This window comes from Rhinoraja longicauda, chromosome 7, assembly GCF_053455715.1.
Source record: "Rhinoraja longicauda isolate Sanriku21f chromosome 7, sRhiLon1.1, whole genome shotgun sequence".
Taxonomy (NCBI): domain Eukaryota; kingdom Metazoa; phylum Chordata; class Chondrichthyes; order Rajiformes; family Arhynchobatidae; genus Rhinoraja; species Rhinoraja longicauda.
The window spans coordinates 36990288-37018086 of NC_135959.1; positions in this window are offsets into that span (position 1 = coordinate 36990288).

Here is a 27799-nt window from a genome sequence, read left to right on the forward strand (position 1 = left end):
ACAATAGACAATAGGTGCAGGAGTAGGCCATTCAGCCCTTCGAGCCAGCACCGCCATTCAATGCGATCATGGCTGATCACTATCAATCAGTACCCCGTTCCTGCCTTCTCCCCATACCCCCTCACTCCACTATCCTTAAGAGCTCTATCCAGCTCTCTCTTGAAAGCATCCAACGAACTGGCCTCCACTGCCTTCTGAGGCAGAGAATTCCACACCTTCACCACCCTCTGACTGAAAAAGTTCTTCCTCATCTCCGTTCTAAATGGCCTACCCCTTATTCTCAAACTGTGGCCCCTTGTTCTGGACTCCCCCAACATTGGGAACATGTTATCTGCCTCTAATGTGTCCAATCCCCTAATTATCTTATATGTTTCAATAAGATCCCCCCTCATCCTTCTAAATTCCAGTGTATACAAGCCCAATCGCTCCAGCCTTTCAACATACGACAGTCCCGCCATTCCGGGAATTAATCTAGTGAACCTACGCTGCACGCCCTCCATAGCAAGAATATCCTTCCTCAAATTTGGAGACCAAAACTGCACACAGTACTCCAGGTGCGGTCTCACCAGGGCCCGGTACAACTGTAGAAGGACCTCTTTGCTCCTATACTCAACTTCTCTTGTTACGAAGGCCAACATTCCATTGGCTTTCTTCACTGCCTGCTGAACCTGCATGCTTCCTTTCATTGACTGATGCACTAGGACACCCAGATCTCGTTGAACTCCCCCTCCTCCTAACTTGACACCATTCAGATAATAATCTGCCTTTCTATTCTTACTTCCAAAGTGAATAACCTCACACTTATCTACATTAAACTGCATCTGCCATGTATCCGCCCACTCACACAACCTGTCCAGGTCACCCTGCAGCCTTATTGCATCTTCCTCACAATTCACACTACCCCCCAACTTAGTATCATCTGCAAATTTGCTAATGGTACTTTTAATCCCTTCGTCTAAGTCATTAATGTATATCGTAAATAGCTGGGGTCCCAGCACCGAACCTTGCGGTACCCCACTGGTCACTGCCTGCCATTCCGAAAGGGACCCATTTATCCCCACTCTTTGCTTTCTGTCTGTTAACCAATTTTCTATCCATGTCAGTACCCTACCCCCAATACCATGTGCCCTAATTTTGCCCACTAATCTCCTATGTGGGACCTTGTCGAAGGCTTTCTGAAAGTCGAGGTACACCACATCCACTGACTCTCCCTTGTCAATTTTCCTAGTTACATCCTCAAAAAATTCCAGTAGATTTGTCAAGCATGATTTCCCCTTCGTAAATCCATGCTGACTCGGAACGATCCCGTTACTGCTATCCAAATGCTCAGCAATTTCGTCTTTTATAATTGACTCCAGCATTTTCCCCACCACTGATGTCAGACTAACTGGTCTATAATTACCCGTTTTCTCTCTCCCTCCTTTCTTAAAAAGTGGGATAACATTTGCTATTCTCCAATCCACAGGAACTGATCCTGAATCTATAGAACATTGAAAAATGATCTCCAATGCTTCCACTATTTCTAGAGCCACCTCCTTAAGTACTCTGGGATGCAGACCATCAGGCCCTGGGGATTTATCAGCCTTCAGTCCCATCAGTCTACCCAAAACCATTTCGTGCCTAATGTGGATTTCCTTCAGTTCCTCCATCACCCTAGGTTCTCCAGCCCCTAGAACATTTGGGAGATTGTGTGTATCTTCCTCAGTGAAGACAGATCCAAAGTAACGGTTTAACTCGTCTGCCATTTCTTTGTTCCCCATAATAAATTCCCCTGCTTCTGTCTTCAAGGGACCCACATTTGCCTTGACTATTTTTTTCCTCTTCACGTACCTAAAAAAACTTTTGCTATCCTCCTTTATATTATTGGCTAGTTTACCCTCGTACCTCATCTTTTCTCCTCGTATTGCCTTTTTAGTTAACTTTTGTTGCTCTTTAAAAGAGTCCCAATCCTCTGTCTTCCCACTCTTCTTTGCTATGTTATACTTCCTCTCCTTAATTTTTATGCTGTCCCTGACTTCCCTTGTCAGCCACAGGTGTCTCTTACTCCCCTTAGAGTCTTTCCACCTCTTTGGAATAAATTGATCCTGCAACCTCTGCATTATTCCCAGGAATACCTGCCATTGCTGTTCTACCGTCTTCCCTGCTAGGGCCTCCTTCCAATCAATTTTGGCCAGCTCCCGCCTCATGCCTCTGTAATCCCCTTTGCTATACTGTAATACCGACACTTCCGATTTTCCCTTCTGCCTTTCCATTTGCAGAGTAAAACTTATCATGTTGTGATCACTGCCTCCTAATGGCTCTTTTACCTCTAGTCCCCTTATCAGATCAGGATCATTACACAACACTAAATCCAGAATTGCCTTCTCCCTGGTAGGCTCCAGTACAAGCTGTTCTAAGAATCCATCTCGAAGGCACTCTACAAACTCTCTTTCCTGGGGTCCATTTCCAACCTGATTTTCCCAGTCTACCTGCATGTTGAAATCTCCCATCAGCCAACGGGCGTCCTTGCTCTGCTCCCGGACTTTTCAAATTGACTACTACTTCCTTTTGGCGCTCTTTTTAAACTGCCTGTTCAACTGTGATTAGCACTTACTTTACTGCTCAGCCAACGGGCGTCCTTGCTCTGCTCCCGGACTTTTCAAATTGACTACTACTTCCTTTTGGCGCTCTTTTTAAACTGCCTGTTCAACTGTGATTAGCACTTACTTTACTGCTCAGCCAACGGGCGTCCTTGCTCTGCTCCCGGACTTTTCAAATTGACTACTACTTCCTTTTGGCGCTCTTTTTAAACTGCCTGTTCAACTGTGATTAGCACTTACTTTACTGCTCAGCCAACGGGCGTCCTTGCTCTGCTCCCGGACTTTTCAAATTGACTACTACTTCCTTTTGGCGCTCTTTTTAAACTGCCTGTTCAACTGTGATTAGCACTTACTTTACTGCTCAGCCAACGGGCGTCCTTGCTCTGCTCCCGGACTTTTCAAATTGACTACTACTTCCTTTTGGCGCTCTTTTTAAACTGCCTGTTCAACTGTGATTAGCACTTACTTTACTGCTCAGCCAACGGGCGTCCTTGCTCTGCTCCCGGACTTTTCAAATTGACTACTACTTCCTTTTGGCGCTCTTTTTAAACTGCCTGTTCAACTGTGATTAGCACTTACTTTACTGCTCAGCCAACGGGCGTCCTTGCTCTGCTCCCGGACTTTTCAAATTGACTACTACTTCCTTTTGGCGCTCTTTTTAAACTGCCTGTTCAACTGTGATTAGCACTTACTTTACTGCTCAGCCAACGGGCGTCCTTGCTCTGCTCCCGGACTTTTCAAATTGACTACTACTTCCTTTTGGCGCTCTTTTTAAACTGCCTGTTGAACTGTGATTAGCACTTACTTTACTGCTCAGCCAACGGGCGTCCTTGCTCTGCTCCCGGACTTTTCAAATTGACTACTACTTCCTTTTGGTGCTCTTTTTAAACTGCCTGTTCAACTGTGATTAGCACTTACTTTACTGCTCAGCCAACGGGCGTCCTTGCTCTGCTCCCGGACTTTTCAAATTGACTACTACTTCCTTTTGGCGCTCTTTTTAAACTGCCTGTTCAACTGTGATTAGCACTTACTTTACTGCTCAGCCAACGGGCGTCCTTGCTCTGCTCCCGGACTTTTCAAATTGACTACTACTTCCTTTTGGCGCTCTTTTTAAACTGCCTGTTCAACTGTGATTAGCACTTACTTTACTGCTCAGCCAACGGGCGTCCTTGCTCTGCTCCCGGACTTTTCAAATTGACTACTACTTCCTTTTGGCGCTCTTTTTAAACTGCCTGTTCAACTGTGATTAGCACTTACTTTACTGCTCAGCCAACGGGCGTCCTTGCTCTGCTCCCGGACTTTTCAAATTGACTACTACTTCCTTTTGGCGCTCTTTTTAAACTGCCTGTTCAACTGTGATTAGCACTTACTTTACTGCTCAGCCAACGGGCGTCCTTGCTCTGCTCCCGGACTTTTCAAATTGACTACTACTTCCTTTTGGCGCTCTTTTTAAACTGCCTGTTCAACTGTGATTAGCACTTACTTTACTGCTCAGCCAACGGGCGTCCTTGCTCTGCTCCCGGACTTTTCAAATTGACTACTACTTCCTTTTGGCGCTCTTTTTAAACTGCCTGTTCAACTGTGATTAGCACTTACTTTACTGCTCAGCCAACGGGCGTCCTTGCTCTGCTCCCGGACTTTTCAAATTGACTACTACTTCCTTTTGGCGCTCTTTTTAAACTGCCTGTTCAACTGTGATTAGCACTTACTTTACTGCTCAGCCAACGGGCGTCCTTGCTCTGCTCCCGGACTTTTCAAATTGACTACTACTTCCTTTTGGCGCTCTTTTTAAACTGCCTGTTCAACTGTGATTAGCACTTACTTTACTGCTCAGCCAACGGGCGTCCTTGCTCTGCTCCCGGACTTTTCAAATTGACTACTACTTCCTTTTGGCGCTCTTTTTAAACTGCCTGTTCAACTGTGATTAGCACTTACTTTACTGCTCAGCCAACGGGCGTCCTTGCTCTGCTCCCGGACTTTTCAAATTGACTACTACTTCCTTTTGGCGCTCTTTTTAAACTGCCTGTTGAACTGTGATTAGCACTTACTTTACTGCTCAGCCAACGGGCGTCCTTGCTCTGCTCCCGGACTTTTCAAATTGACTACTACTTCCTTTTGGCGCTCTTTTTAAACTGCCTGTTGAACTGTGATTAGCACTTACTTTACTGCTCAGCCAACGGGCGTCCTTGCTCTGCTCCCGGACTTTTCAAATTGACTACTACTTCCTTTTGGCGCTCTTTTTAAACTGCCTGTTCAACTGTGATTAGCACTTACTTTACTGCTCAGCCAACGGGCGTCCTTGCTCTGCTCCCGGACTTTTCAAATTGACTACTACTTCCTTTTGGCGCTCTTTTTAAACTGCCTGTTCAACTGTGATTAGCACTTACTTTACTGCTCAGCCAACGGGCGTCCTTGCTCTGCTCCCGGACTTTTCAAATTGACTACTACTTCCTTTTGGCGCTCTTTTTAAACTGCCTGTTGAACTGTGATTAGCACTTACTTTACTGCTCAGCCAACGGGCGTCCTTGCTCTGCTCCCGGACTTTTCAAATTGACTATTACTTCCTTTTGGCGCTCTTTTTAAACTGCCTGTTCAACTGTGATTAGCACTTACTTTACTGCTCAGCCAACGGGCGTCCTTGCTCTGCTCCCGGACTTTTCAAATTGACTACTACTTCCTTTTGGCGCTCTTTTTAAACTGCCTGTTCAACTGTGATTAGCACTTACTTTACTGCTCAGCCAACGGGCGTCCTTGCTCTGCTCCCGGACTTTTCAAATTGACTACTACTTCCTTTTGGCGCTCTTTTTAAACTGCCTGTTCAACTGTGATTAGCACTTACTTTACTGCTCAGCCAACGGGCGTCCTTGCTCTGCTCCCGGACTTTTCAAATTGACTACTACTTCCTTTTGGCGCTCTTTTTAAACTGCCTGTTCAACTGTGATTAGCACTTACTTTACTGCTCAGCCAACGGGCGTCCTTGCTCTGCTCCCGGACTTTTCAAATTGACTACTACTTCCTTTTGGCGCTCTTTTTAAACTGCCTGTTCAACTGTGATTAGCACTTACTTTACTGCTCAGCCAACGGGCGTCCTTGCTCTGCTCCCGGACTTTTCAAATTGACTACTACTTCCTTTTGGCGCTCTTTTTAAACTGCCTGTTCAACTGTGATTAGCACTTACTTTACTGCTCAGCCAACGGGCGTCCTTGCTCTGCTCCCGGACTTTTCAAATTGACTACTACTTCCTTTTGGCGCTCTTTTTAAACTGCCTGTTCAACTGTGATTAGCACTTACTTTACTGCTCAGCCAACGGGCGTCCTTGCTCTGCTCCCGGACTTTTCAAATTGACTACTACTTCCTTTTGGCGCTCTTTTTAAACTGCCTGTTCAACTGTGATTAGCACTTACTTTACTGCTCAGCCAACGGGCGTCCTTGCTCTGCTCCCGGACTTATCAAATTGACTACTACTTCCTTTTGGCGCTCTTTTTAAACTGCCTGTTGAACTGTGATTAGCACTTACTTTACTGCTCAGCCAACGGGCGTCCTTGCTCTGCTCCCGGACTTTTCAAATTGACTACTACTTCCTTTTGGCGCTCTTTTTAAACTGCCTGTTCAACTGTGATTAGCACTTACTTTACTGCTCAGCCAACGGGCGTCCTTGCTCTGCTCCCGGACTTTTCAAATTGACTACTACTTCCTTTTGGCGCTCTTTTTAAACTGCCTGTTCAACTGTGATTAGCACTTACTTTACTGCTCAGCCAACGGGCATCCTTGCTCTGCTCCCGGACTTTTCAAATTGACTACTACTTCCTTTTGGCGCTCTTTTTAAACTGCCTGTTCAACTGTGATTAGCACTTACTTTACTGCTCAGCCAACGGGCGTCCTTGCTCTGCTCCCGGACTTTTCAAATTGACTACTACTTCCTTTTGGCGCTCTTTTTAAACTGCCTGTTCAACTGTGATTAGCACTTACTTTACTGCTCAGCCAACGGGCGTCCTTGCTCTGCTCCCGGACTTTTCAAATTGACTACTACTTCCTTTTGGCGCTCTTTTTAAACTGCCTGTTGAACTGTGATTAGCACTTACTTTACTGCTCAGCCAACGGGCGTCCTTGCTCTGCTCCCGGACTTTTCAAATTGACTACTACTTCCTTTTGGCGCTCTTTTTAAACTGCCTGTTCAACTGTGATTAGCACTTACTTTACTGCTCAGCCAACGGGCGTCCTTGCTCTGCTCCCGGACTTTTCAATGGCTTGGTTTTTGCTCTGACATGCACTGTCAACTGTGGGACCTTATATAGACAGGTGTGTGCCTTTCCAAATCATGTCCAATCAATTTAATTTATCACTGGTGGACTCCAATCAAGTTGTAGAAACATCTCAAGGATAATCAATGAAAACAGGATGAACCTAAGCCCAATTTTGAGTGTCAAAGCAAAGGGTTTGAATACTTATGTAAATGTGATATTTCTGTTACTTCTTTTTAATTTTGCCAAAATTTCTAAAGACATGTTTTCGCTTCTTCATTCTGGAGTATTGTGTGTAGATTGATGTTAAAAATATATAATTTCATCCATTTTAAAATAAGGCTGTGACGTAGCAAAATGTGGAAAAAGTGAAGGGGTCTGAATACTTTCTGAATGCACTGTGTGTGTGCATCCTCGGCTAGAACAGTGTCGATATGTGGTCGGATGCAAGCCTGGGCGATGTCATATGAAGGACAGGCTGTTGCCCATGCAGCACGCCCCCCCTCTCCACGTCGCTGATCGATTCAAAGGAACAGCAGAGCCATTACAGTTTGGCACCAGCGCCGTCGCAGGAGCTGCCAGAACAAGGTTGTAGACAACAACGAACTGCCTTAGGGACTCCGACTCCGGATTTTTTTGAGGTTTACTCCTGAAGCCTTTTCCATGACTGGATATGGGCACAAGGCAGTGGAGGTTTTAGATCAGAGATTTCCCTCTCCTAGATGGACTGCCTTCCCAGGCTGACGAGCCTATCTGCCTTCCCAGCTGTTGTGACGCTCCACTAAAGTCAGCCATTATCCTCTGCCTGTTTCACCATTGAGGTCTTGGTTGGATTGCTCTTTGTCAGGGACCTCCCCCTCGACCTTACCGCCATGCGTGACCCGACCAGGAGCATAGCTCCAGACGACATCACTCTCAGGATCTCAAGACCACACGAGCTTCTCCACCACGACAGGGTGACAATCCACGGAGACTATATATACACATACACACATACTCAAAAAACAAAAATAGAATAATAATAATAATAATAATAATAATAATAATAATAATAATAATAATAATAATAATAATAATGATAATAATAATGATAATAATAATAATAATAATAATAATAATAATAATATTAATGTTAATAATAATAATAATAATAATAATAATAATAATAATAATAATAATAATAATAATAATAATAATAATAATAATAATAATAATAATAATAATAATAACCGCTTATTGAATTTCAGAGCTTTTTTGAGGTTGTAGTGTTTAATAGCCTGTTGGCTGTAGGGAAGAAGCTGTTCCTGATCCTGGACTTTACAGTGTTCAGGCTCCTCTACCTTCTTCCCAATGGCAGGGGTGAAGTGAGTGTGTTGCCTGGATGGTGTGTGTCATTGATGATGCTGGCTGCCTTTTTGAGGCTGCGACTCCGATAAATCCATTTGATGGACTAGGCAGTGTTCACAACTTTACCAGGGTACAGTGAAATTCTTTTTTACATACAACTCAGTAACATTTTATGATACCAAACCACAATCATGCTTAAGTGTAAGAATACTCAATAATACAGACTACGTGGGTTGCAAGATTCTGCATTTTTAAGAAGTTTTGAAACGATACATTAAATTACCAGTTCAGAAAATTTCATTGGTTTAGTTGCTTGAGACTGCATTTGTTGATGACAAATCTCACCACTACAAACCAAACTGAAAAGACTGCTTCTGGAAAGTATTTGTATTTGTTGAGAATTTCCAAAGGTTTTCAGTCAAACTTTTCAGCAGATGGGTGGGGATAGAGTTAATTAACTCATTCTTTCCTTGGGCTGATTTGCCTTTGCATGCGTGGCACGATTCTATGAGCCAGTAACCTTCTGCAGAAGATTTTTGCTAATGTTGTTTCCAATTGCAATATTTGTGAAAGTTATCTATAAAGTTGCCCAGAACATGTATGATGGCTTCTCTTGGCACTTTATTCATTTTCTAATTTTTCTTGCATTTTTTTTTAGTGAGCAGCCTATATTAATTGAAAATGGCTTGCCTTCTCCTTTGAGCATAGAAGCTTAATGAAAACTGTGAAGCATGCTGCTTCATCACCTTTGAAATTAAAGTTTTTTTTTGTTGATGTTGCTGCAAACATTGCATAACATGCATAAGAAATCATTAATAATGGTAAAATTTCATGAATAACGGCTCCAAGCATGGAGACTTGATCCACAGGAGGTTGAATTGGAAAATTGGCCTCGGTGGTCATGTGACCAATAGAGGGCCTCTTGGGTTCTCTGGTAATTATAATTAACAAACAGAAATTGAAAGTGATTTAACAGGAACAAATGGTGTAATATGACTGCCAATCAAAATCAACGATTTCCAAATCTGCAGAACTCTCATCCAAGTACAGAGTCAAGTGCATAAATTAACTGAGCATTTGGCAAACTGAAATCTTTTTTTGTGAAAAACAGTACAGTTCAGGAGCATATGAGATATAAGAATATCTTTGCATCTGTTACAAGTGTTTGTGCAGTTCCTCAATTATATACATTTTCAGGTTTAGGTTGAGTTAATTTAAGGATACAAATTCAAAATAAATCTAAGTAAAATCAAAACTTCCTGCAAATGTTATGCCGAAATCAAAAAGAACAAATTTATGGAGAAGTATCAGGAATAAATTGATTCCCACAAAAAGGAAAATAAAATAAATGGAAGAGGGGATGTGCCATCTGTTTTGCAAGCTTTTTATTTTTGCTTCTAGGTGTTCTACAGATATTCAAAAGGGATTAACAGATTTAACTGTTTAAGTATTACTGTGCATTGTTGCATTTTTATTAAATTACCAAACAATGTGGGAATTTTTAATTGGAAGTCATTTCATTATTGTCGTTTGCTTGTTCTAATTGCTGCAGATGTTGGTTAATCACTTTTTAATTCATTTAAAAAAAATGTAATTTAACTTTCTGAGATGCAGAATGTAACAGAATGAAGGCCATGTGAGAACCATGAACATGATTTAGGCCACGACTGAAGTACAGTTTACAGTTCTGGTTATCACTTTACTGGAAGTAAATGACAGTACTAGAGACAGTTTGGATTGAGGTTAATTTCCTTGAAATAGCAAAGGCTGAGGAGAGATTTAATTAACATAAGATATCGAGAGATAGTGATCTGGAATGGCCAATATTATTGCACAGCTCATTAACCAGGACAGTTGGGGGTAGATTTAACGTCATTGTTAAAAGGGTTAGAGGAGTATTGATGAAAACAGATTTTTAATTATTCAACGAGTAGTGCAGTTCTGGACTGCAAAGTCTAATGGAGGCAGCTACCTCAAAGAGTGGTGGAGACAGAAAAACTAATTTCATCTAAAAATTACCTGGTTGAGAAATATAACACACAAGAAAACATAAATGATGGAAGAGCGATATGCCAAAAGAGCTTACATTTGATTGCCTTGGATAGAATTATTGATTACAGTTAATACCAATGCATTAATGAACTGCTATACTTGATGTCAGTATAATCCTTTTCTCCAGTAAGTTCTCTCAGCTTCCTCCAGTATGAAACAGCAAAGATCTGCCCGGTAGAAGTTGGATGTCGAGGATTTGTGGCAACATCTACCATAAGACTGATGAAGGACCTGGGGATCAGTGGATAAGCCCTACGCCAGGCTATCAAGGAAGCATCACGGGTGGCAGAGCGTAGTAGCCAGTGGCTCTGGTGAAGAGGAAAGACCCCATTTCGTCTCCCAAATAAACCGGCTAGGCAGATGCAGAGGGGGGTGGTTCTGGGACGCCAGGATGCACCGCTGAGCCTGCTGGAGACGTCGTGGGTCCAATCAGCGAAACATCGATGAAAGTAGGTGCCCACTTGATAACCCCAATGACGTGTCTGCCTAGCCTTTCTTAACATCAGAGGAGCATAGGTGAGTGTATAGGCCTCCCATCACCACCGGGAGCAAGTTGACATTTGGCACTTTGGATTTTTAACATCTTGCCTGTGTATTTGGAAACATGTTGGCTAGTTTATTGTCACGTGTACCGAAGTACAGTGAAACGTTTTGTACATTTCGCTGAACACCTTCGCTCAAGATTACGGGATTTCCAGGGTGCCAAACACTCCGCTTCCTATTCCTATGCTGACCCGACTGTCCTGGCCCTCTTCCACTGTCAGAGTGAGGCCAAACATAAATTGGTGGAACAGCACCTCATATTTCGCTTGGACAGCTGACAACCTTGCTATATGAGCATTGATTTCTCTAACCTCAAATAACACTTGCAACCCCTCCCTCTCCACCCCCCCCCCCCCCCTCCCCACCCTAGTCATCATACTTGTTTCGCTGTCGTCTTGCTGAGTTTCACTGTTTGTAGCACTCGTTCTCATCTTTACCACAGCCAACAATAGACCATTGTGGACTCCACCTTTCATAATCATCATTACTGGCTTTGATTTGTCCTTTTGCATACCATTCATTGATTTTTTTCTATGTACCTTTTCATATCTCTCATTTTGCTCAGTCTGAAGAAGGGACTCGACCAGAAACGTCACCTATTCCTTTTCTCCTGAGATGCTGCCTGACCCGCTGAGTTACTACAGCTTTTTGTGTCTATTTTCAGTGTAAACCAGCATCTACAGTTCCTTCCTGCACAACCATGTACGGTATCTATAAAATAAAACTCTTGTTTGTTTGTTTGATTGTTTCTGAACTACAGACAAAACAGTACACGATAGCGCAACAATTTTAGGCCCACCTCACTCACCGTTGTCCCTTTGGTGCTAATGGAAGGTTTCATTGAAATAGGTGTTATATTTTAAAACATATTATTTATATGTTATATTCACATTTTAAAGTTGATATCTATCTCCTAGGGAGGGAGGAGGTGGAGGGAGGGAAGAAGGAGGGAGGATAAGGGGGGTTGAGGGGGAGGGGGAGGGGGAGGGGAGGAGGGGGAGGGGAGGAGGAGGAGGGGGAGGGGAGGAGGGGGAGGGGGAGAGGAGGGGGAGGGGGAGAGTAGGGGGGGAGAGTAGGGGGGGAGAGTAGGGGGAGATTAGGGGAGGAGAGTGGGGGGGAGAGTATGGGGGGAAAGTAGGGGGGGAGAGTAGGGGGGAGAGTGGGGGGGAGAGTAGGGGGGGGAGAGTAGGGGGGAGAGTGGGGGGGGAGAGTAGGGGGGGAGGGAGAGGGGAGGAGAGGGTGCTGCATCAATGCTGGAGAGGTTTGGGCCCAACGGGTTCACTTGGTCTAGTATGTTATTAAAAGCATCAGAATTCAGTGGAACAAAAAGGATACAAGATTTATGTCTCTGTCAATGATTCCTCATGTCACAAGCTATTAACCTGAACAATATTAAAGCATTTCTTGCAAGAAACGTTGCAAAATATATCAGATAACAATGATTATGCATTCTCAATAATAACATAACAAAGACAAAATGATCAGTATTTGGAATTGGGGAGTCTTCTTGTGAATTTCTGCAATTTTCCTTCAGAATCCTATGATTGCCTGAAAGGTAAAGGCATGTGGACATGAACTGTAGCATCCCATGGCATGCATGCCAGGATGCTGCTTCAGTTATTTTCATTTACTGACTTGTGGTCTATTGTGAGCACATGCCATCCACACTGATGCAGGCCATAAAACACTTAACACCTGAGCTGGACCAGGCTTGTGGAGATTGAGATTTGGACAGGGTTCAGGTAACTTCACATGTTTGAAAAAAAATCCTTTATAGGTTCTTTTTACTCAGATCTCCATTCACTCCCAAAATGACCACAATCATAATACCCAATTCCCAGCAGCTAATCACAACACAATCTTTGGTTATGTCTGTGGAATTCTCTGCCTCAGAGGGCAGTGGAGGCCAATTCTCTGAATACATTCAAGAGAGAGCTAGATAGAGCTCTTAAGGATAGCGGAGTCAGGGGGTATGGGGAGAAGGCAGGAACGGGGTACTGATTGAGAATGATCAGCCATGATCACATTGAATGGCGGTGCTGGCTCGAAGGGCCGAATGGCCTTCTCCTGCACCTATTTTCTATTGTCTATTGTCTATTTTCCTGTTTCAACTCTTGAGTCATGATTCACCCCCCCCCCCCCCCCCCCGGGGAGTTGGCCCTGCCTTCTCCCACTACTCTCAGCCTCTCTCTCACGGGCCCCCATTCAAACGTGTGACTATACCTCCTGCTACTCCACCCAGATCTTTGCTCCACCTACTTTCCTGTGCTTTGAGCGAGTTGCATGAGCATTGCATTGGGCCACATGTACAATTTTGATTCATGGAGACAAGAGATGAAAATGCTGGAACCTGAGTAAGAATCAAACTGCTGGAGGAACTCAGCATGTCAGGCAGCATCCGTGGAGGGACCTGGACACACAATGGTTTGGACCTGAAGACGGATTTTGGCCCAAAATGCTGTCTGTCCATGTCCCTCATGGATACTGCCTGCCCCTCTGCTTTCCATCAGCAGATTGATTTTTGAATTTTGCTTTGCCAATGTCTCAAGATATATAATTTGTTGACTTGCTTGATATAATCTACTTACATACCCTTTCAAGACCAACATACATTTTATTCATAAAACTCTGACAGAAATTACTGGAAATATTCAGCAGGCCATGTGAATGAATGAATAAGTTTATTGGCCAAATATGTACACATACAAGGAATGTGCCTTGGTGCTCCGCTTGCAAGTAACAACACAAACATACAGTAAACAGTTAAGAATAAAGCATAAAAACATTAAAAAAATACAACATTACGGTTTAAACTTGTGAGTGAAATAAACCAGAGCAAAAAGAGACTACAGACTTTTGGTTAGTGATCTGGAATGGCCAATATTATTGCACAGCTCATTAACCAGGACAGTTGGGGGTAGATTTAACGTCATTGTTAAAAGGGTTAGAGGAGTATTGATGAAAACAGATTTTTAATTATTCAACGAGTAGTGCAGTTCTGGACTGCAAAGTCTAATGGAGGCAGCTACCTCAAAGAGTGGTGGAGACAGAAAAACTAATTTCATCTAAAAATTACCTGGTTGAGAAATATAACACACAAGAAAACATAAATGATGGAAGAGCGATATGCCAAAAGAGCTTACATTTGATTGCCTTGGATAGAATTATTGATTACAGTTAATACCAATGCATTAATGAACTGCTATACTTGATGTCAGTATAATCCTTTTCTCCAGTAAGTTCTCTCAGCTTCCTCCAGTATGAAACAGCAAAGATCTGCCCGGTAGAAGTTGGATGTCGAGGATTTGTGGCAACATCTACCATAAGACTGATGAAGGACCTGGGGATCAGTGGATAAGCCCTACGCCAGGCTATCAAGGAAGCATCACGGGTGGCAGAGCGTAGTAGCCAGTGGCTCTGGTGAAGAGGAAAGACCCCATTTCGTCTCCCAAATAAACCGGCTAGGCAGATGCAGAGGGGGGTGGTTCTGGGACGCCAGGATGCACCGCTGAGCCTGCTGGAGACGTCGTGGGTCCAATCAGCGAAACATCGATGAAAGTAGGTGCCCACTTGATAACCCCAATGACGTGTCTGCCTAGCCTTTCTTAACATCAGAGGAGCATAGGTGAGTGTATAGGCCTCCCATCACCACCGGGAGCAAGTTGACATTTGGCACTTTGGATTTTTAACATCTTGCCTGTGTATTTGGAAACATGTTGGCTAGTTTATTGTCACGTGTACCGAAGTACAGTGAAACGTTTTGTACATTTCGCTGAACACCTTCGCTCAAGATTACGGGATTTCCAGGGTGCCAAACACTCCGCTTCCTATTCCTATGCTGACCCGACTGTCCTGGCCCTCTTCCACTGTCAGAGTGAGGCCAAACATAAATTGGTGGAACAGCACCTCATATTTCGCTTGGACAGCTGACAACCTTGCTATATGAGCATTGATTTCTCTAACCTCAAATAACACTTGCAACCCCTCCCTCTCCACCCCCCCCCCCCCTCCCCACCCTAGTCATCATACTTGTTTCGCTGTCGTCTTGCTGAGTTTCACTGTTTGTAGCACTCGTTCTCATCTTTACCACAGCCAACAATAGACCATTGTGGACTCCACCTTTCATAATCATCATTACTGGCTTTGATTTGTCCTTTTGCATACCATTCATTGATTTTTTTCTATGTACCTTTTCATATCTCTCATTTTGCTCAGTCTGAAGAAGGGACTCGACCAGAAACGTCACCTATTCCTTTTCTCCTGAGATGCTGCCTGACCCGCTGAGTTACTACAGCTTTTTGTGTCTATTTTCAGTGTAAACCAGCATCTACAGTTCCTTCCTGCACAACCATGTACGGTATCTATAAAATAAAACTCTTGTTTGTTTGTTTGATTGTTTCTGAACTACAGACAAAACAGTACACGATAGCGCAACAATTTTAGGCCCACCTCACTCACCGTTGTCCCTTTGGTGCTAATGGAAGGTTTCATTGAAATAGGTGTTATATTTTAAAACATATTATTTATATGTTATATTCACATTTTAAAGTTGATATCTATCTCCTAGGGAGGGAGGAGGTGGAGGGAGGGAAGAAGGAGGGAGGATAAGGGGGGTTGAGGGGGAGGGGGAGGGGGAGGGGAGGAGGGGGAGGGGAGGAGGAGGAGGGGGAGGGGAGGAGGGGGAGGGGGAGAGGAGGGGGAGGGGGAGAGTAGGGGGGGAGAGTAGGGGGGGAGAGTAGGGGGAGATTAGGGGAGGAGAGTGGGGGGGAGAGTATGGGGGGAAAGTAGGGGGGGAGAGTAGGGGGGAGAGTGGGGGGGAGAGTAGGGGGGGGAGAGTAGGGGGGGAGAGTGGGGGGGGAGAGTAGGGGGGGAGGGAGAGGGGAGGAGAGGGTGCTGCATCAATGCTGGAGAGGTTTGGGCCCAACGGGTTCACTTGGTCTAGTATGTTATTAAAAGCATCAGAATTCAGTGGAACAAAAAGGATACAAGATTTATGTCTCTGTCAATGATTCCTCATGTCACAAGCTATTAACCTGAACAATATTAAAGCATTTCTTGCAAGAAACGTTGCAAAATATATCAGATAACAATGATTATGCATTCTCAATAATAACATAACAAAGACAAAATGATCAGTATTTGGAATTGGGGAGTCTTCTTGTGAATTTCTGCAATTTTCCTTCAGAATCCTATGATTGCCTGAAAGGTAAAGGCATGTGGACATGAACTGTAGCATCCCATGGCATGCATGCCAGGATGCTGCTTCAGTTATTTTCATTTACTGACTTGTGGTCTATTGTGAGCACATGCCATCCACACTGATGCAGGCCATAAAACACTTAACACCTGAGCTGGACCAGGCTTGTGGAGATTGAGATTTGGACAGGGTTCAGGTAACTTCACATGTTTGAAAAAAAATCCTTTATAGGTTCTTTTTACTCAGATCTCCATTCACTCCCAAAATGACCACAATCATAATACCCAATTCCCAGCAGCTAATCACAACACAATCTTTGGTTATGTCTGTGGAATTCTCTGCCTCAGAGGGCAGTGGAGGCCAATTCTCTGAATACATTCAAGAGAGAGCTAGATAGAGCTCTTAAGGATAGCGGAGTCAGGGGGTATGGGGAGAAGGCAGGAACGGGGTACTGATTGAGAATGATCAGCCATGATCACATTGAATGGCGGTGCTGGCTCGAAGGGCCGAATGGCCTTCTCCTGCACCTATTTTCTATTGTCTATTGTCTATTTTCCTGTTTCAACTCTTGAGTCATGATTCACCCCCCCCCCCCCCCCCCCCGGGGAGTTGGCCCTGCCTTCTCCCACTACTCTCAGCCTCTCTCTCACGGGCCCCCATTCAAACGTGTGACTATACCTCCTGCTACTCCACCCAGATCTTTGCTCCACCTACTTTCCTGTGCTTTGAGCGAGTTGCATGAGCATTGCATTGGGCCACATGTACAATTTTGATTCATGGAGACAAGAGATGAAAATGCTGGAACCTGAGTAAGAATCAAACTGCTGGAGGAACTCAGCATGTCAGGCAGCATCCGTGGAGGGACCTGGACACACAATGGTTTGGACCTGAAGACGGATTTTGGCCCAAAATGCTGTCTGTCCATGTCCCTCATGGATACTGCCTGCCCCTCTGCTTTCCATCAGCAGATTGATTTTTGAATTTTGCTTTGCCAATGTCTCAAGATATATAATTTGTTGACTTGCTTGATATAATCTACTTACATACCCTTTCAAGACCAACATACATTTTATTCATAAAACTCTGACAGAAATTACTGGAAATATTCAGCAGGCCATGTGAATGAATGAATAAGTTTATTGGCCAAATATGTACACATACAAGGAATGTGCCTTGGTGCTCCGCTTGCAAGTAACAACACAAACATACAGTAAACAGTTAAGAATAAAGCATAAAAACATTAAAAAAATACAACATTACGGTTTAAACTTGTGAGTGAAATAAACCAGAGCAAAAAGAGACTACAGACTTTTGGTTATTGAGTAGAGCTACTACTCGCGGAAAAAAAAGCTGTTTTTATGTCTGGCTGTGGCTGCTTTGAGAGTCTGGAGTCGCCTTCCAGAGGGAAGTGCCTCAAAGAGTTTGTGGTCAGGGTGAGAGGGGTCAGAGATGATCTTACCCGCTCACTTCCTGGCCCTTGCAGTGTACAGTCAATGGGGGGAAGGTTGCAGGTTCTCAGCTGATCGAACGATTCGTTACAGCCTCCGGATGTCGTGTTTGGTGGCTGAGCCAAACCAGACTATGATGGAGAAGGTGAGGACAGACTCAACGATGGCAGTATGGAATTGGACCAATCATTGCCTGTGCCAGATTGTGTTTCCTCAACTGCCTCAAGAAGTACTTTCTCTGTTGGGCCTTTTTGACTGTGGAGTCGATGGTGGCCCCCCATTTAAGGTCCTTGGAGATGATGGTTCCAAGGAACTTAAATGACTCCACAGATGTGACTGTGGTGTTGTTGATGGTGAGTGGGTGGGAGGGGAGGGGGAGCTCTCCTAAAGTCTACAATCATTTCCACTGTTTTAAGAGCATTGAGCTCCAGGTTGTTGCGATGGCACCAGGACACCAGCTGTGTCACTTCCTGTCTGTAGGGAGATTCCTCCCCATCCTGGATCAGTCTAATCAGGGTTGTGTCATCCGCAAACTTGAGAAGCTTGACAGAGGAGTCTGTGGAGTTGCAGTTGTTAGTGTAGAGAGAATAAAAGAGAGGGGAGAGTACGCAGCCTTGCGGTGCTCCTACGCTGAGGGTTTTCTCAGCTGATCGTTCGATCAGCTGAGAAGACCCTCGGCATCTGTGGGAAGGAAAAGAGCATTTCAGGTCAAGGACCTTTCATCAGAAATGAGAAAGAGTAAAAAGAAAGTTGGAGCAAAAAAAACCCAGCAGGGACTGGAGGAACACAACGGATCAGAGAGCATCAGTGCAGGGAGATGGACAGATGATGCTTCAGATCTGAAGTAGGGTCTCGACCCCAAACGTCACCCATTCCTTCTATCCTGAGATGCTGCCTGACCTGCTGAGTTACTCCAGCATTTTGTGAAATAAATGCTTCAGATCTTGATCTTTCATAAAGATTGGACACTTTCTTTGAAAAGAAAAGTATTGATCCACAATGGAGATGAGAAAGGGAACACGTCTCTGTTAGGGCAAATCTGGGGTGATCATTGGGGTAGACTGTAAACAAATCAATGAGTGAATTGGAACAATTAGAGAGTGAGATCATTGACAAAAAAAAACACATGAAGACAAACGAATACAAAAGTTGCAAGTTGCAGAACCGAAATTAAATAAACAGAAAAAAGGAGGAAAATAAATAAACAAGCAGTGAAAATTCATACTAATTGGAAAATCCATTAGGCCCAAAAAAATTAAGAAAGAGGAGCAAACATTTGGTATTTGTTCAGCAATTTATATTTAGTTATCAAAAAGTATGTTCAGTTAGGGATAACGAAGAAAATCTGTTGATTGAGCAGTGAACTTGGTCAACTGCATACTGCTCATGGAATCTCTTTAATTATCTGTGAATACAACTCAGGAACACATGCACCAATTCAACATTCACACATGTCAACATGTCAGGAGTTTTAAGAGTGGTTCCATTTTGGATAATTAATATGCTCTTTACTCACATAATTACAACTTTATTTTCCTTAGCTTTGTCTGTAAAAAATTCAAATAAATGTCTTTAGTTTCTTTATAAATGCATAAATGTGCAGTATGGTTTTTTTGAAAGGCAGAAAACATGGCCTATATTGAGTCTGCAAGATTCAGACCATATATTCTATTGTATGATGCATAATTCTCCTTTTAGTAGGACCGTGTATCCACACTAAGGTACATTGAAAACATAATGTCCAAACATGCAAATAAAACACTCCCTTTTTTAAAACAAAATACAAGCGATACTTTTGTCAGTAGTCACTTAACATTTCATCAGTGGGTATCTTATCAATATATGTATTTTACATATTTGTAACTGGATTATTCTCTTAAATGAATAACTAGTGATTCACAGTACTGTCTGCAAGAGATCATTTAACTTACATGGAAGATAGACACAAAAAGCTAGAATAACTCAGCGGGACAGGCAGCATCTCTGGAGAGAAGGAAGTGACCCAGAACGTCACCCATTCCTTCTTTCCAGAGATGCTGCCTGTTCCACCGAGTTACTCCAGCTTTTTGTGTCTATCTTCAGTTTAAACCAGCATCTGCAGTTCCTTCCTACACATTTGACTTACAGGAATACTTTGGATTTTGTCAGTAATTTCAGCCAAACAGCTTTTGTTTTTGACCATCCCATTTTGCTTCTAATCTGCCATTTTGTATAATCATGGCTCGTTTAGGCTGGTGGGACGTGAGTGGGATGAAGAAAGAATGTTGATGACACAACCATGTGTGTTTTTCTTGAAATTCAGTTGAATCTGATTGATATCACAATTACATTTTTGACTTAACTGTACTCATCAATTTTGGAAGCCAAATTCCTTTGAACAGGGCTGAAGCATGTTTTCAATCTTCTCTTCATCAAGAGTTCTGCAGGTATATATCCTGCAGCTATGTGAAAGCTTGTTCTGCATTTCAGCAAGAAATTGGCTAAGAGATGTTTCATGGTAAATTCTGAATATCTGAGCAACACTTGCTTCTTGAGAACTGTTCTCAGTGACCTCTTGGCTACAACATTTGACAACAAATTTTATGAATATGTTCAATACCATTCTGTTTCTGAAATTTTGTGAAAACATTGGATTTAAATTGACATATTTTTTCACAGCTTAGATTTCCATGCATAAATGCACTTCAATCTTTCTATGTTGCATTCAACAGTAAACATTTATTTCACTTCAATCTGTTTTGACCATCAGTGACGAAACCATCAGTCCATTTTACACAAGAAGTCTACATCAACTTCAGCAAACTCCAGTTGGACAACATCATAACTGCAAAGGAGCATTTGGTGACATGTTCCTGTGGTGTTGACACATATTGAAACCTATTCACACCTTCTGAGAGTGCCACCATTTCCTAATTCTCCAAGACATCTTTCCCCTCTGACCCCATTCTTTAACCATTGTACTTCTCCTTAGGGTTATGTGGTATGGTTCTGATGGTTGCTGGAAGAAGCTGTTCTTGAGCTGAAGTTTTCAGGCTCCTTTACTTTCTTCCTGATGGTAGCAGTGACATGAAGTGTGGCCAGAGAGGTGTGGATCTTTGATGGAATTAGTTGCTTTCTTAAGGCAGTGCTTCCTGGGGACCCAATTGATAGGGGGAGGTCAATACCTATGATGGGGTGGGCATACCAGAACAGTACTCCAGTTTTATGTGGTGACAGGTCTATGCCAACACTATTTCTGAACCTGTAGCCACGAGTACAGTACATCTGCACCTAAATGTGGATGTGAGTATGGATCTTGACTTGAACACACAAGACATAATTAAACTTGATACCATCCCATGCCCTAGTGGTCAATAGGTCCTGGGCTCATTTGGGACACTGGTGACAGACCCAATTGGGATCTGGGCCTAACATCAGGTGGGACCTGAAGAGCTGAGAATGGCATGGGGTCAATCCCAGGGGCTTTGGCAGCTGTGTGTTGGCATGGTGATGCAGGCCAGAAATGATAGAAGTGAGTAGGAAGGAACTGCGGGTGGTGGTTTACACCAAAGATGGACACAGAATGCTGGAGTAACTCAATCGGACAGGCAGCATCTCTGGAGAGAAGGGATGAGTGACATTTCAGGTTGAGACCCTTCTTCAGACTGGTGACCTTTCGGTTCAAGACCCTATAATAATGCAAAGGGAAGCTTTACTTACCAAACTTTTCTGACATTCGACCTATGCACTTTGTTGCTCTTTGCTCCACATCCATTTCCCACCTTTTTTCCACAAGTGATACAATGAGGTGAGCACTATTGCATGACCTGGAACAAAATCTTATATAACACGTACCAAATCTGGTGTGGCGTCAGGTCAACGCCGGGTCGAAAAGGACCACACCGACACTCACAGTCGGGTGAACTCAGGTAATACGCTTGTGTCGGAAGGAACTGCAGATGCTGGTTTAATACGAAGATAGACACAAAAAGCTGGAGTAACTCAGCGGGACAGGCAGCATCTCTGAAGAGAAGGAATAGGTTACGTTTTGGGTCAAGACCCTTCTTCAGCCTGGTTAGGGATAAGGGAAATAAGAGATATAGACGAGGATGTAGAGAGATAAAGACTTCCTCGGTCTGAGGAAGTGTCTTGACATGAAACCTAGCTGCCCAGCTGAGTTTTTCCAGCTTTTTGTGTCCATTTTTAGGTAATATGGTTTATTTATATTGACCAGAAAATCCAGGACCACATGACGCTGCTAACCCTTGTTGTCAGTGAGCATGTGAGGAGACTCTGGCAATCTTTAGCTTGTCCCAGCAGCTCAGTCCTGTTCTCAAAGGAGTAGGTAGGGCAATCTCAGGCTTGTCCCAGCAGTTCATCCTTGCCTCGAGAAAAGGTGCTGGTGATCTCAGGCTTATCCTGGCAGCTCAGTCCTTGCCTCTATGTGTGGGCAAAGTCCCTTGTTGTCAGTGTGCAGGTAAGAGGCACTGGTGGTATCAGGCATGCCCTGCCCACTCAGTCATGGCCTCAGTGGAGGCACTGGCAATCTCGGACTTGTCCCAGTGGCTCAGTTTTCCTTTCCACCTGCAACAGGGGAACACAGCAAGCAGGTGGTCTACTCTCCCTTTCTTACTCTATTTTTCTTGCTCTCTCTTTCTTACTCTTCCCTCTGGCTGGAACACCTGGGTTTATAAGGAGTAGGCTGACAAGATTCAGATGGCTTAATCCAATATTAGCTAATTGGACACAACTATTGCCAATGGTACTAAGGTTTGGCCTCGTCTGGCCTGTCTGCCCGTGATGGGGGATCAGATCCGAGGGAGGAGGTTCTGTCACACAGGCATTGGTGTCCCCCATTTGTCCTGCAGTGCCTGGTGGTATCAATTTTCAAACCAAAGTAACCTACTGTACTCATCAGAACAAAAATATTTCTTCACTACATCTTCATGTGAAGTATTTCATCCAAAAACAGAAGCTTTTATTCTATTACTTTTACTTGTGATGATCAAAAAAATTACCTCAGTTACACAAACAATGATCTTGCAATGAACAGCAGCCTTGTAAATTTTGGTTAATGTCATGTATGAACAGAGTTCTTTGTAAATTGACATGGTCATGTGAAACTAACATGCTTCATGGAAATGAAGAGTTACATTAAGCACCTTTGATAACATTCAATTATTAGTGGAAAAAGATAGTTTTGTGAATATCTTTAATTCTAATAATTCTACATACCTGTGTACCAAAATGTCTGGAAGATATTGTTCATATGCAGCTTATGAGCTATTTGGAATAGTAAAATGTGAAATATTGCACACTCAAACTCAACACACCTAAAATCTACCACCACAGTGTTAAGATCAAGCCACAGACAAACAATTGTAGGAGGCACGGAACTTAATGAGGCTGCGAGCTCCAGATTTGATTCCTATTTAAATTTCACCTTGTTTGATCCGATCTGCAGCCCTTTGGAAATGAAAAGAGGAGAATGGGAATTCTTTGCATTTCCACTTCTGACCAGGAATAAGGATGGGAAGGATACTTCTCATGAACCAAGAAATACAGCTGGTTTATTTTATTTAATTGATCGTTATCACCCTTAATTCAGAATCAGCCATCAAACCTGGCCTTACAATTTCACACTCTCACTGTCTTTCTGATTGCCCCTTCACCTGTCTTTGTTCCCCAGATGTACAATGATGCCAACGGCCTGGTCATCTGCCAGCTAGAGCCACACCTCCACCCTATGTAACACAGTTGTAGGTGACCATTGACAATCTTGCATCTACTCAGGAGGCACAAGAAACAGCAGATGCCGAAATCTTAAGCAAAACGCAAAGTACTGGAGGATCACGATGGTTTAGGCAGGACCCATGAGGGAAATGGACCGATGACATGGAAGATAGACATCGAATGCTGGGATTCCTCAGCAGGCCAGGCAGCATCTCTGGAGAAAATGAATGGGCGACGTTTCGGGACGAGACCCTTCATCAGGCCGAGTCCTGGAAGGGGAAAATAAAGGTATGGGGTAGTACAGAACAAAGCAGACCCTGCATTGATCAATAAGGACAGGTGGGTCCCACAATGTTTTGGTAGCACTGTATAAGATTTTTCCTGTTTTTTGTGAACCTGACATACCTGAGTAGTTTTCCACATTAATGCATTGATTCCAGTGTTGGTGAGAGTTGCAGGCAGCTCTAGTGTTCAGACACCACAACCAGGCTGCTATTTAGTTCAATTGTCTCTGCTGTGTGCAATGCCCTCAGCTATTTTTCCATATCATTTTAAGTGAATTGAATTGGCCTAAGATTGTTTTTTGTGCTGGTAGGAATCACAGGAGGAAACCAGAATGGATCATTTATTCAGAACTTTTTTCCCCCAAACAAGGCTGCTTGTGAGAGAGAAAACGGGAAATGGAGAGAGAAAATGGGAAATTATAGACCAGTTAGCCTGACATTAGTGGTGGGGAAGATGCTGCAGTCAATTATAAAAGAAGAAATTGCGGAACATTTGGATAGCAGTAACAGGATCGTTCCAGGTCAGTATGGATTTACGAAGGGGAAATCATGCCTGACTAATTTTCTGGAATTGTTTGAGGATGTAACTAGGAAAATGGACAAGGGAGAGCCAATGGATGTAGTGTACCTGGACTTTCAAAAAGCCTTTGATAAGGTCCCACATAGGAGATTAGTGGGCAAGATTAGAGCACATGGTATCAGTATCAGAATTCAGAATTCAGAATCAGAATTACCTTTATTTGTCATCCAAAAAACAAGTCTTTTGGACGAGATTTCGTCACCCACAGTCCAACATAAGACCAATAAAATACGCAATTACACAACCACAACCAACACAAAACAAAAAACAAAAACAAAAAAACATCCATCAGAGTGAGTCTCCTCCAGTCCCCTCCTCACTGTGATGGAAGGCCAGAATGTCTTTTCTCTTCCCCTGCCGTCTTCTCCCGCGGTCAGGCTGTTGAAGTTGCCACGTTCCAGGCCGCGCCGGACGGTGAAAGGTCCGCAGCGGGCCGACCCCAGGCCCACGATCCGGGGCGGGCGAAGACGCTGCCGCTGCCACTGCTGCTGCTGCTGCATGTAGGGGCGGTCGTGGCTCCCGACATTGAAGCCCCCGCCGAGCAGAGAAAAATCTCGCGGCCTATTTCAGTCCGCGCCGGATGGTGAAATGTCCGCGGCGGGCCGACCCAAGCCCCGCAATCCAGGGCGGGTGAACACGCTGCCGCTGCCGGAGCTCCCGATGTCGGCATCCACGCGGCCCGAGCCGAAGCCTCCGAAGGCGAACCACAGCCGCTCCCGCTGGCTCCGAAGACAGCTGGCTCCGCAGATGGTAAGTCTGGTCCGCGGGCTCTGCGAACCAGAGCCCAGGTGGTCCTGGGTGGAGGCCGCCAGCTCCAGGAGTTTGGCCGATGGTAGGCCGCAGCGGGAACGGAGACACGACCCAAAAAACAAAGGGCGGGTCTCCGTTCGGAAGGGACAAATTTACAATTTTACAGTTCCCCCCCCACCACACACATAGTACACAACCACAAAAAACATGACATCACATCTACAATTGAGACAAAAAAACAACAAAAAACACAAAGACAAACGGACCGCAGGTAAGCCGCAGCTGCTAGGGCTGCACCACCATTTGGGTGTAGGGTGCTGACATGGATAGAAAATTAGTTGGCAAACAGGAAACAAAGAGTAGGGATAAACAGGTCCCTTTCAGAATGGCAGGCAGTGACTAGTGGGGTACCACAAGGCTCGGTGCTGGGATCGCAGCTATTTACAATATACATTAATGATATTTACAATAATACATTAATATACTCTCCCCCACCAGCCACTCCCAGAAAATGTTCTACTTCAAGCAATAATCACAATATGAAAATTCAGAGGAAGAACTAGCATGCCAAATTTGTGAGTGACTGCGTCAGTTCATTAGTGGTAAAGAAATGAGTCATTGAGAATGAGAGTAAGGCAAGGAACAGTGTTCATTAGGGAAGGTCGTTAGAATAGAGCAAGGCAATAGGAGATGGTAAATGATGAGTTGAAACAAAATAAAGGCGGAGGCAGAACAAAGTCTAAACAGGGACAAGAATATGAAGCTCGTCTCAAATGGAATTTTGTTAACACTCTTGGTTTTTGGCATACATAATGGTCCTTGGCCACATATGTTTGATATGTAATATTGTACTGTACATATTATATTCTACTGAGATTCAGTTTTACCGAAGTAGGGGATAATTCAGAGTTACAATTGAATTGTGTTGTAGAGTTGCATGTAGTTGCATGCACAATGTAATGCATGCAACAATGAGTGAAATGTTTTCTCCAATAAAGATCAATTGGCCTGAGCACAGCCCCACACCCCCTCCCTCCCCATTACACTTCTTCAAGCACCCCCTCACCTCCCTTCCGTCTTTATGTATCAGACGGAACAATTTTAGTTGGGCTGAGAAAACAGATGTAGAAATTATCCAAATATATTCTTCTCAGTCTAATGCGTTGACAAAAAGGGTTTCATCATTAAACAAAATCAACTGCACAGATAAAACAACGATTTGCATAAATGATGAGGAAGTGGGAGGATGGTTAAAATCTGTGGTTGCAGCCCAATTGACCTAAGCCCTTGTCAACACACCACATGAACAACCTCTCACAATGATTATCCCTACGCAACCTCCCCCTGTATCTGCCTTTGTCCTTCTACTTCATGCATCAATCAATCTTTTTTCACAAATTCAATTGTTTGGATTGCAGAATCATTTGTTTCAATTATTCTCATTACTTTCTGTGTCAATAAATTGACTATGTATAATTTAGATGATCATTTATTTGATATCTTATATTCTTCAAACAGCCAGCTTTTTGTACCACGTTTTTGTACAGAGAAAAGTGCTTTGACATAGTCCAGCCTTTGTTTAAGCTAAATCCTCTTAGTTCAGGCAAAGCCCCTGTAAAACTTTCATTCTCTCAAATTATTCAGGATTTGATTTGTTGCATTGAGATCAAAACTGAATATAAAAGTCCAAATGTTCTCCAACCAAGTTTCTGTATAATGTGTGATAAGTAATATTATTTTCCTTCATTCAAGAAATGAACCAAGATGCTTTGCAATTTTTATGATATAATCAACTTAAATTGATAAATTTGGCAATTTTTATATTCGCAGTTTATAGTCACCACTTTATTTTCTATTTAAGAATGAAGAAGGGTCTTGACCCAAAATGTCACCTTTTCCTTTTCTCCACAGATGCTGCCTGACCTACTGTTACTCCAACCTTTTGTGTCTAACTTAGGTGATCTTCTTATGCCACCCACTGAAATTAATCACCTCGTATTTTATCATGGTGGGCCAGATTGTGCTTGATCTAATCCACCGTCTGTGTTCATAACAATGTAATTTGTCCTTGAGGAGTTACTGTTGTAGCCTTCACCGAAAGAGGAGCAGCCTGTGCGCACCATGCCTCAGGCAGTGGATCCAAAGGCTCAGCTCGCAAATTGTCCTGATCACATTATGATTGTTTGCATAGTCAGAGGCTTTTAAATATCTCTAATAACCGAAGATTTCTGGAAATAGTCCAAATAATTTAACTAGTTTCTTGTAAAGTGAAATTTAAAATATAATTACTTAAAGACTGCTTAAGTGCTAAAATTTAATTAAAAACAAATAATCTAATAAAATAAAGATTAAGTAAAATAGCACTGACGTCGACTTAACATTCTAATCAAGTTTCCCTCTGTATTAAGTGAATGGGCGGGGTAACATTCACATCACAGCCCTGATTCCACCAATCTTTCCACCACTATGCACAAATAGCACAAGAAGCGCTAGACACCATTGCATGCAGATGCCGAGAACTGTGTTCGGCTCTGGCTGAACAATTTCTAATCTTGTGATGTGGACTCGATAAGAAGAAGTGAATGTGTTTTCACCATATACAATAGTCAATCATGGTGTAAAGACGAAGAATGGGTGCTGGGGTTTGGGAACATTGGCCGGGTGTGCAGCCAGATTGGGAGGGATGGGAACTTGTGCTCGGTGTACACTTACGTGTGGCTTGAGCCAAGAGTTAGAGATGGGGACTTGGTGTGCAGCTGGAGCAAGGGGATGGGAACATGGGCTGGGTGTGTGGCTCAAGGTGAGAGTGGGATGTGTGTGGGGAGAGTCAAGATTGTGGCCCAGGTGTAAGGCAGGAGCCAGCACCTGAACATTGGAATGTTGGGTGACCAGAGGTAAGACTCAAGAAAAGGGCATTGACTGAAAAAGTATAGGTAAGGTATGCAGATGGGAGGTTTGTGTCATTCCCCAGGTATGTTGCTAGAATAGCAGATTGGGAATGTGTGATAGGACAGAGTGAGGGGATGGAAACATGAGCTGGATGCATGGCAAAAACCAGGGTTCGGG